This window comes from Lissotriton vulgaris, chromosome 2_1 (assembly GCF_964263255.1).
Source record: "Lissotriton vulgaris chromosome 2_1, aLisVul1.2, whole genome shotgun sequence".
NCBI lineage: Eukaryota > Metazoa > Chordata > Amphibia > Caudata > Salamandridae > Lissotriton > Lissotriton vulgaris.
Window position 1 is genome coordinate 1,491,174,850 of NC_141687.1, and position 11,729 is coordinate 1,491,186,578.

Here is an 11,729-nt window from a genome sequence, read left to right on the forward strand (position 1 = left end):
ATCATATTATGATCTGGTCGGCATACATTGATGACTTGCTTATCATTTGGCGGGGCGACATATCCTCGGCTGAGGAGTATGTGGCAACGCTGAATGATAATGATCTCAATTTGAGATTTACAAGTACCATAAGCAGGACATCTGTACATTATCTCGACCTAGAGGTCTTGGTTAAGGATAACTCCCTACATACCAGACTGTACCGCAAGCCTACGGCTGGCAATACCATCTTGCATGCGGCAAGCCACCATCCCAAAAGCATGATTAAAAACATCCCATTTGGGGAGCTACTACGCCTGAAGAGAAACCGCTCAGATCCTAGGGATTTCTCACAGGCACGGGATGAAGCGGTATCCAGGTTTAAGAATAGAGGGTATTCTAGATCACTCCTTACAGAAGCAGCTAATAGAGTGGATCTAATAGACAGAAAAGATCTTATCAAAATGAAGACGAGGGAGACTGAGGAGGACAGTACAGTGAGGATGATTACCAGTTTTAGTATGAGATCTAGCAAATTGGTACAGATATTTAATCGAAACTGGCACATCCTGGGTAGCGTCCCTACCATGAAAAAGGTATTACCATCTAAACCGTCTATAACTTATAGAGGCTGCCAGTCTCTCAGTGACCATTTAACTAGCAGCCACTATGAGGAACCACCCAGAACATTAAAATCTAAACCCATAAATGGTTTCTTTCCGTGCATGCAATGCAAAGCATAGAAGTACAGCAAGAAGCGAACAAAATACGAGGGGAGAGGAAATGACCCACGGCCCACAAGAGAGATCACAAAGTTCCTGAACGGCAACTCAGAGTTTGTAATTTACTGCCTGGTATGTCCGTGTTCTAAAAGATACATTGGGAGCACAATTAACCCAGCTAAAAAACGTATCTTAGAGCACATGCGTGCCATCACAAATAGAGATAAAAATTATCCTGTGGCACGCCACTTCGAGACCCACCACAAAAGCAATAGGGACCTTTTGTCTTTTTATCTGATAGACCAGCTAGACAAAAAAGAACGGGGTGGGGGCAGAGTCAGATCACTAAGAGCGATGGAATCCAGGTACATAATTGATCTCCAAAGTATGCAGCCGAAAGGGCTTAACAACGATGGGGAACTCTGGGTTCACTTGGAGTAATAACAATCTACCCCCCTAAGCTGTTACTGCCAAGATATATATAGAGATCCTGCAATTAGACCACTCCATTCTATACCATCTATATTGGGGTGTCTTATGATAGGGTAATTGAATGTGAGTCCCATGGATAGGACCTAAACATCATACCCACTACTCTTTCCAGTCCTAAAAAACCTGTCTGGGGGTAATGTAAAATTAATCAATGGACCATGCCCATACAGGGCTGTATGTACACCAGACACAGGGGTTGGAATATTAGTCGCCCAGGCCCATACAGGGCATGATACTGTACAGAAAAGAAAACACTCTGACACACAGAGCATCTGTACAACGAAAATGAGATACCAACATTATGGTTTCGAGCACTACAGCACTTTATGTAAAATCTGTGTATATTTATTAACGGACAGTATGATGTATATACCCTGTTGTCTGTTTTTAATACTGCACGAGCACTTTTTCTATCACCGTTATTCCCATGTATATAATGTTTTTATGTGTATAAATGGACTGTGAAACTGCACATTTCAAGATGGCCGCCGATAAGACCAAGACGAGCTCTAGTCCACTCTTGATGTTTAAGGAGTGGTTGGGAATAAAACGGTGTACTGCACAGAGCAATGGCTGACACTGACAAAGCCTAAAGGGTGAAACGCGTTTGTCAAGGGGGCAGGGGGGTCTGCCAAATAAACGATCTTCGGTAAAACGCTGACTTGGAGTGCCGTCTATTTTTTACATCCTAGTATCTTGGAGATATGTTGTAACATATAAATATGTATGTATATATATATATATATATATATATATATATATATATATATATATATATATATATATATATATATATATATATATATATATATATATATATGTATATAAATATATGTATATAAATATATATATATCTATCTATATATGTATATAAATATATATATATATATATATATATATATATATATATATATATATATATATATATATATATATATATATATCCAAATAACATTTCTCCAAGAAGAAACCAGAGGTCAGAGGGGGTGTCAGGGTTCACAGCATGCTTTATTCATTCATCCACAGCGGCGGCAAATGCATTTCGGCCTTGACGGCCTTCCTCAGCGCCCAGCGCTGTTACGAGTCCTGCATCAATGTACTCCTTCCTGCTCCAGTCTTGGCTTGCACACAATGCCCCTCCCCTTAATGCTGTCTGCACACCTGGAGCTGTTCGTGATAGGTAAGCGAACTTCAAATCCCAACATGCACTGTGGCGGCAGGCTGGGTAGGTGGCGTAGGGGGGTGAGTCTTGACTGTAGGTCGGTGCAAGTTTGCAGTAGGGTGGTGTAGGGAACCTCTGAATTGGTGAAGTCCACAGCCGCTACCCCGAGTCCCCTCGTGTCACAGCTACCGGTTGCCACAAGTCCGCAATTAAGCAGGGGCTGCCAAATAGCGGCAACACGCCCTGTTGAGCTGAAATAGCTCGGTCCGCTTATGTCGGCTCGTGGTTCCCGGTGATCTCCGGATTTATCGATACCTCGATGTCCAAAATGCTGCAAGCAGCCGGTTGTCAGTGTGAATCCGGGATTCTTGATGCTGCGGGCCATCTGTATACGCCTCTGACTAGCGTAGTCAATATCCAAATAACATTTCTCCAAGAAGAAACCAGAGGTCAGAGGGGGTGTCAGGGTTCACAGCATGCTTTATTCATTCATCCACAGCGGCGGCAAATGCATTTCGGCCTTGACGGCCTTCCTCAGCGCCCAGCGCTGTTACGAGTCCTGCATCAATGTACTCCTTCCTGCTCCAGTCTTGGCTTGCACACAATGCCCCTCCCCTTAATGCTGTCTGCACACCTGGAGCTGTTCGTGATGGGTAAGCGAACTTCAAATCCCAACATGCACTGTGGCGGCAGGCTGGGTAGGTGGCGTAGGGGGGTGAGTCTTGACTGTAGGTCGGTGCAAGTTTGCAGTAGGGTGGTGTAGGGAACCTCTGAATTGGTGAAGTCCACAGCCGCTACCCCGAGTCCCCTCGTGTCACAGCTACCGGTTGCCACAAGTCCGCAATTAAGCAGGGGCTGCCAAATAGCGGCAACACGCCCTGTTGAGCTGAAATAGCTCGGTCCGCTTATGTCGGCTCGTGGTTCCCGGTGATCTCCGGATTTATCGATACCTCGATGTCCAAAATGCTGCAAGCAGCCGGTTGTCAGTGTGAATCCGGGATTCTTGATGCTGCGGGCCATCTGTATACGCCTCTGACTAGCGTAGTCAATATCCAAATAACATTTCTCCAAGAAGAAACCAGAGGTCAGAGGGGGTGTCAGGGTTCACAGCATGCTTTATTCATTCATCCACAGCGGCGGCAAATGCATTTCGGCCTTGACGGCCTTCCTCAGCGCCCAGCGCTGTTACGAGTCCTGCATCAATGTACTCCTTCCTGCTCCAGTCTTGGCTTGCACACAATGCCCCTCCCCTTAATGCTGTCTGCACACCTGGAGCTGTTCGTGATGGGTAAGCGAACTTCAAATCCCAACATGCACTGTGGCGGCAGGCTGGGTAGGTGGCGTAGGGGGGTGAGTCTTGACTGTAGGTCGGTGCAAGTTTGCAGTAGGGTGGTGTAGGGAACCTCTGAATTGGTGAAGTCCACAGCCGCTACCCCGAGTCCCCTCGTGTCACAGCTACCGGTTACCACAAGTCCGCAATTAAGCAGGGGCTGCCAAATAGCGGCAACACGCCCTGTTGAGCTGAAATAGCTCGGTCCGCTTATGTCGGCTCGTGGTTCCCGGTGATCTCCGGATTTATCGATACCTCGATGTCCAAAATGCTGCAAGCAGCCGGTTGTCAGTGTGAATCCGGGATTCTTGATGCTGCGGGCCATCTGTATACGCCTCTGACTAGCGTAGTCAATATCCAAATAACATTTCTCCAAGAAGAAACCAGAGGTCAGAGGGGGTGTCAGGGTTCACAGCATGCTTTATTCATTCATCCACAGCGGCGGCAAATGCATTTCGGCCTTGACGGCCTTCCTCAGCGCCCTGACAAGTAGACTGAAACATGCACTTTGAATACCAGCAGCAGACTTCCCTGGTGAGCAGTAGCTTTACTACAGTGATCTAATGAGCAACTAGAGTGCTAACATTCAGAATTTATGGCAAATGTGTGACACATCTGAATGCCTTCTTGATGGAACCAGAGTAAACAAGCATTGAAAATGCAATAGATCTCGCCCTCGTTTAAGTTAAAGCCATTCTATTTGTAATGAGGTGGCTTTTTAGCTTTGCTTTTATTAGAGCTTTTAAAACTTTCATGTATATAACATGCATATACATGCATATATGTATATGCATGCATGCATTTATATTTGTATTTATATAGATATGCAGAATATATATGTTTATATATGTATGTATATATATATACACATACATATATATAAATACATATGCATATATATATGCATATATATATGTGTGTATGTGTGCGTGTAGAGAGAGGTAGAGAGGTAGAGGTAGAGAGGTAGAGACTAGTAGAGAGAGATGTAGAGAGAGGTAGTGAGGTAGAGAGTGAGTAATAGAGTTGAGAGTGAGTAGTAGAGAGTAGTAGAGAGCAGTAGAGAGAGTAGCAGAGAGTGAGTAGTAGAGAGTAGTAGAGTGAAAAGTAGAGTGAGTAGTAGAGTGTGAGTAGTAGAGATTGAGTAGTAGAGAGAAGTAGAGAGTAAGTAGTGGAGTGAGAAGTAGAGAGCAGTAGAGAGTGAGTAGTAGAGAGTTGTAAAGAGTGAGTAGTAGAGAGTAGTAGAGCGTGAGTAGTAGAGAGTGAGTAGTAGAGAGTAGTAGAGAGTGAGTAGCAGAGAGAGAATAGTAGAGAGTGAGTAGTAGAGTAGTAGAGAGTGAGTAGTAGCCTGAGTAGTAAAGAGTGAGTAGTAGAGAGTAGCAGAGAGAGAGTAGTAGAGAGTGAGTAGTAGAGAGTAGTAGAGAGTGAGAAGTAGAGAGTGAGTAGTAGAGAGTAGTTGAGAGTGAGTAGTAAAGAGTGAGTAGTAGAGAGAGAGAGTAGTAGAGAGTGAGTAGTAGAGAGTAGAGAGTAGTAGAGATTGAGTAGTAGAGAGTAGTAGATAGTGAGTAGTAGGGAGTGAGTAGTAGAGAGAGAGTAGTAGAGAGTAGTAGAGTAGTAGAGAATGAGTAGTAAAGAGTGAGTATTAGAGAGTAGTGGAGTAGTAGAGAGTAAGTAGTAGAGAGTAGTGGAGAATATTCCAAAGTTTGGCACAGCACCACTTGCACAATAAGTCCAATCAAATCATATCACTTAGAGTGAGTACATAAGTACATTCTTATTCAAAGTGACTAGGTATCAATTTTACCCACACAATTCGGGCAGACTTGAGTAATTTATAGCATCCTCAAAGTTAGTCTTTCAAAAATTCCAAAGTATAGGACATGAAAATCCAAATCCAAATGTTTCTCAAGAAAAGTCATTTTCAATTGTTCGGAATGTCGGCGTTTGGGCAGATATGACCCAGGGACCCCCAGTATGCAAGGGGAATTAGTCCCCCCTCTGCAAACGCACCAGGTGCCTGCGTTGCAGAGAGGTGTAAAAAGGGGCATAGCCTCATTACACCTCTGTGAAATGCAGCCCCCTGGCGCATACTGGAGGTTCCAGGTGGGCTAGTTGGCCCCCAGGGACCCCTAGTATGCAAGGGGAATTAGTTCCCCCTCTTCAAACATGCACAGGGGCTGCGTTGCAGAGAGGTATAAAAAAGGGTGTGGCCTCATTACACCTCTCTGCAATGCAGCCCCTGGCACATACTGGAGGCTCCTGGTGGGCTAGTTGGCCCCCAGGGACCCCCAGTATGCAACGGGAATTAGTTACCTCTCTGCAACGCGCCAGGGGGCTGCATTGCAGAGAGGTGTAACAAGGGGCATAGCCTCATTGCACCTCTGCAATGCAGCCCCCTGGCGCATACTGGAGATTCCAGTGGGCTAGTTGGCCCAGGGGCCCCCAGTATGCAAGGGGAATTAGACCCCCCTCTTCAAACATGCACGGGGGCTGCATTGCAGAGAGGTGTAAAAAGGGGCGTGGCCTCATTACACCTCTCTGCAATGCAGTCCCCTGGCGCATACTGGAGATTCAGGTCCTATACAGTTAGGAATTAGCATTAATAAAAACTTTGAGATTCACTGAAAAAAACATAGGTTTCAGGCCTTATATAGTTAGGAATTAGCATTTAAAAAAACCTTTGAAATTCACTGAAAAAACTATAAGTTTTAGGGGTGTTAGAGTTAGCTGGGCATTTCACTCATAGAAAACCATTGAAATTGCTCCTATATATCAGTGATGTCATCAGTGATGTCATTTGAGATGAGTGTTGTCACTGACCATGTCATGAATGATGTAATATGTGACATCATCAGCAGTGGATTGCGGGTGCGCGAAATATAGTTAGTACAACTAACTATATAGGAGCAATTTCAATGGTTTTGTATGAGTGAAATGTCCAGCTAACTCTAACACCCCTAAAACGTATAGTTTTTTGAGTGAATTTTAAAGGTTTTTTAAATGCTAATTCCTAACTATATACGGCCTGAAACCTATGTTTTTTTCAGTGAATATATATATATATATATATATATATATATATATATATATATATATATATATATATATATATATTCACTGAAAAAAAACCATAGGTTTCACAGCAGTTATAGTTAGCAGGAAGTTTTACTCGCATAAAACCATTGAAATTCCCACGTTATAGTTAGTTGGACTCACTATAACTTGCGTGTGCAATGCACTGCTGATGACGTCACATATTACATCACTCATGACATGGTCAGTGACATCACTCATGACATCACTGATGTCATGCTAACTATAACTGCTGTGAAACCTATTGTTTTTTCAGTGAATTTAAATTTTTTTTAAATGCGAATTCCTAACTATAACTGGTGTGAAACCTATGGTTTTTTCAGTGAATTTTATAGGTTTTCCTAACTATATATAGGCCCTCAAACCTATGAAATGTAATATTTTTTATAATGATTCCTATATTGTATATTTATATATATTTTTTTATTTTATTTTTTGCCCTGGTGCGCTTCCAGAGACAAGGGAGACAATCCCTTGCATACAACCACGGTTTGAAGAATACAGAATTACATGTATTTTTTGTGGTAAGACCATCTCCTATGGTGAACAGAGCATCAAGCTCATCCTCCTTGCTGGTGACAACCACAATTGCCCCCAAAAAAACCCTAATTTTTCCGGTTTTTTTTTTTTTGCTCCAGTTGAGCCATTTTCAATTCCCTGTTTTTTTGTTTCTCCCCATAAAAATAACAAAAAAAATATAAAATAGTTCATAATAGCCGAAAAAAGTACAAAATGTTCAAAAAACATTAAAAAAATATAAAACATCAAAAAGAAGAAAAAATTAGTTCTTTTTAGAATTACCTCCAAATTATAAAAAAAGGCTACATTTTTTAAAAACTCTATCATTCTTTTTCCCCATTGTACGCTCCCCGGTACGCTCCGCGGTGCGCGTACAGGGCGCTCCCCCCGCGCAAATTAATTTTTATTTTTTTTTGTCCGGCGGGGCCCTTTTATAGCCCCCACATCAAACCTAGGGGGTCAAGGAGGTCTACTCTGCCCCCTTATGGTCATTTCCCCCTTTATTTTTGCCACCTCTTGTGTCTCGATCCTACCGAGACACAAGATGGCGGCCGCTCCGGACTGTTTGGAATGTTGAAAGACACCCGAGAGCCAATCAGCTTTCCGCCTGTGAACTCGCGTAGCGCGCTGGTTAGCGCCCCGGTGCTCGTACCGGGGCGCTGCCATAGATATATAAATTTTTTTTAACCTAGATTACTCATAATCCACTGGAGCACATATTTTGAGACATAGCAAAGGCACATCGGGCTACCAGTCCCTACAATTTTGCCAAGTTTGGTGGAAATCCATTCAGCCGTTCGGGCTAACAGTGAGGTCGACCGCCCTAAGGAAATTAACATGGGGAAAACACGTTTTGGGACCCCCTTTTATCTTGGCCCCCGCTTAACGAATCCCCCCCAAACTTCATTGGAAGGACCGGAGTGCCGCAAGGCAAATTTGAGGAAATTTTCAGGCAGATTCCTCAACCGGCGCCAAAGTTATTCACAATAGAATGTTGAGATTTTGCATTGAAAATAATCCTAACTATGACTACCTACTGGTGACCGCCAGTAGGTAATATATATATATATGTATATATATTACCTACTGGCGGTCGCCAGTAGGTATATATAGTTAGGATTTTTTCTCTATGGGACTTTTGAAAATTCTATGTCTAATAACTTTGGCGTTTGTGGACGGAATTGGCTGAAATTTTCAGGAAAATGGCACATTTTGTTTCTGAGCAGCCCCTGAAAATTTGGGGGGGGTTCGTCAAGGGGGGGCCGAGAAAAAAGGGGGGTCCCAAAACGCGTTTTTCCCATGTTAATTTCCATAGGGCGGTTGGCCTCACTTTTAGCCCGAACGGCTGAATGGATTTGCACGAAACTTGGCAAAATTGTAGGGACTGTTAGCCCGATGTGCCTTTGCTAGGTCTCAATATATGTCCTCCAGTGGATTTTGAGAAATGAAAGTTCAAAAAAATATATATATCTGTGACAGCGCTCCGGGCAGCGCTCCGGTTCGCGTACTTGACGCGTAACGGAACTTCGCGAAGCGAAGCTGATTGGCTCTCCGGTGTCTGTCAACATTCTAAACAGTCCGTAGCGGCCGCCATCTTGTCTCTCGGTAGGATCGAGAGACAAGAGGAGGCCAAAACAAAGGGGGAAATGGCCATAAGGGGGCAAGGTAGATCCTCTCTGACCCCCTAAGTTTGATGTGGAGGCTTTAAAAGGGCCCCGTGGGGCAAAAACAAAACAAATCATTTTTTTTTTGCGTGGGAAGCTTCCGGTTCGCGAACCGAGAAGCAGCCCGGGAAGCGTTTTATCAGCAGCGTTACGGGAGTCCACCATTTTGTGTTTCAGTCGAATTAAGATACAAGATGGAGGGCAAATAGTGTTCAGAATGGGTAGAAGGGGGCACGGTAGACGTATCTTGACCCCCTAGGTTTTCTGAGGGTGGTTGAGGAGGCTCATATGTGCGGGAAAAAAAACATTTTTTTAAGAAATTTCGCGTGGTTAGCTTCCGGTTCGCGTACCGGGTAGCGCTCTGGGGAGCGTAGTTTGTTGAAAATTAGTGAAAAAAGTTAGTGAAAAATAATAATTGTGAGTGATTAGATGTAGGGTAGCTCTGAGAAGAGCTTTTGGGTTTATGGTACATTTATGTACTTATAAGTAGGTTCCAATGCACAGTCTTAAATTCAAAATAAAAATTCTGTTTCCCTAATCTGCACACCATCTCCTCTGTAGATATCTTGCATGTAGTAACGCAAGTTATTGTTGTAGATGGAGCCCATCCCATGGTTTGTTATGTAAGCTGAAACAGACTTATTTACATGTTTCCTCGCTTTCTCAATTTGTGGACAAAATTGATTGGACCACTTCCATTTCTGTCTTTGGCATATATTGAAATATACCAAGGCAGTTTGAGGAAAAAGTGCCATCATTTGCTCAAAGGTGTCCTTTAAAAGCATTTCCCGACCTACCCCAGAGAAGGAAAAAATGGTGTCTGCTTCTTTAAACAAATATTTCACTTGCCCCATGATTCAGGGAGAATAACTTGCTTACTTGATGTGTATAAAAACGTTTCTTGAAGTCATTTAGGTTTCTTGATATGTACTGCTAGAGTTTCATAGCCAGCATGGGGCATATTTACAAGGCCTTTGAGCCACTTTCAAGTTATTTTCCCCATGTTAAAAGTGATGCAAAAGTGGTGCAAGGGCCTTGTAAATACACCCTCATATGTGTTAGGGCATTTTAAGTAACTTCCCCATGAATGGGGGAGAATAATTTGCTTACTTGATCTGTTTAAAAACGTTTATTGAAGTCATTTAGGTTTCTTGATATATACTGCTAAAGATTCATAGTCAGCATGGGGCATATTTACAAAGCCTTTGAGCCATTTTAAGTCAAAAAACACATTTTTAAAACACATCAAATAAGTAAATTATTCTCCTAGATTCATGGGAAAGTAGAAACAGATCCTTTGAGCACTCCCTGAGCACATAGTAAAATGTTGTACTCTTTACCATTAGTCTGACTTTTTTTTATAATTACTCTACTATTATATCTTAAATTTTGAAAAAAAAGAATAATGTCTTAAACAATTTTTAATTTATAAATAACATTTTATTAGTATTAATTTTAAAAATCTTTGGAAATTTCAAGTAGTACTTCATCTGAAATTTCATGATCTTTATTTTCATAAATTGTCTCTTGTTTATCAAAATTGTCCATAAATTCCAACAGTTGTTCGTCTACTGTCACATTAAAAAAAATCGTCATTATTGTCCTGTATTTCAGGTTGTACTCTGGGTTCCTGTGCTTCTTTATCCATAATTGCTGTTAAGGTAGAATAAAAAGAGAGAGAGAAATAGAGTTTAAGTAAGAAACGTCAACATTTTTATTTTTAACTTAACGTGTACAACATACTTCTGAGTTTTTAAGAGTGAATTTATGTTTGGGCAGTGTATTCTACAAGGCAGGAAGTAGAAATATAAAGTACTGCATGTGATCAAGTCTAACTCAATCTATGACTACAACAGAGAAGCCTTACTCAATCTATAACTATAACTGAGGGACAGTAAATATCTAACAGGAAACGTTTTTATAAAAATAACTTTAGGTGCACAACATATTTCTCCTTAGAAACTATTAACTTACCTTTGGAAAAGTGTCTTAGGTTTCTCAGGAAATGCTCTGTAAATGTGCCTCAGGGAGTTCCAGTCAAAATGGCTGTCTTTCCCTCTTGTTTTTCATATATATTCATGTACCAAACCAATCAAATGTCAGCAGATAAAAATACAACTTGAAAGTAATGTTATCATTGGTTGAAAATGTCAACTCTTTCTAATGTGTTTTTGCCATGTAATTTACCTCAGGTTATTTAGACAGGGCTACAACTTGAATGGCTCAATGGAATTCCATCAAATTTGGGTAAATGGTAGGGACTGGTATGTAGTAGGGACTATTCCAAATTTGGTGAAAGTGTCTGTAGTAGTTTTTCTGTAAATTACTTTCCCACCTTTTTTTATCGAGCGCTTACCGGTGCGCTCCCCGGTACGCGAACTGGCAGCGTTACGGGAGTTCTCCATTTTGTGTATCGGTAGAATTGATACATAAGATGGAGGACAAACAATGTACGGAATGGGTAGAAGGGGGCACGGTAGACACTTTGTGACCCTCTAGGTTTTCTGAGGGGGGATTAGGACGCTGATATATGGAAAAATACAAAAATAAAATTTTTGAAAATTTCGCGGGGGAGCGCCCGGTACGCGCACCGGTAAGCGAACCGGGGAGCGTACTTTGGTGAAGAAAAAAAAATTAGAAAAAGATAAACATTTTGAATGATCAGAGGTAGGTTAGCTCTGAAAAGAGCTATTGTGTTTTGTGGCTAATTTAGGTACCTACAAGTAGGTTCCAATGCACACTTTTAAATAAAGGACGAATATTCTATTCCC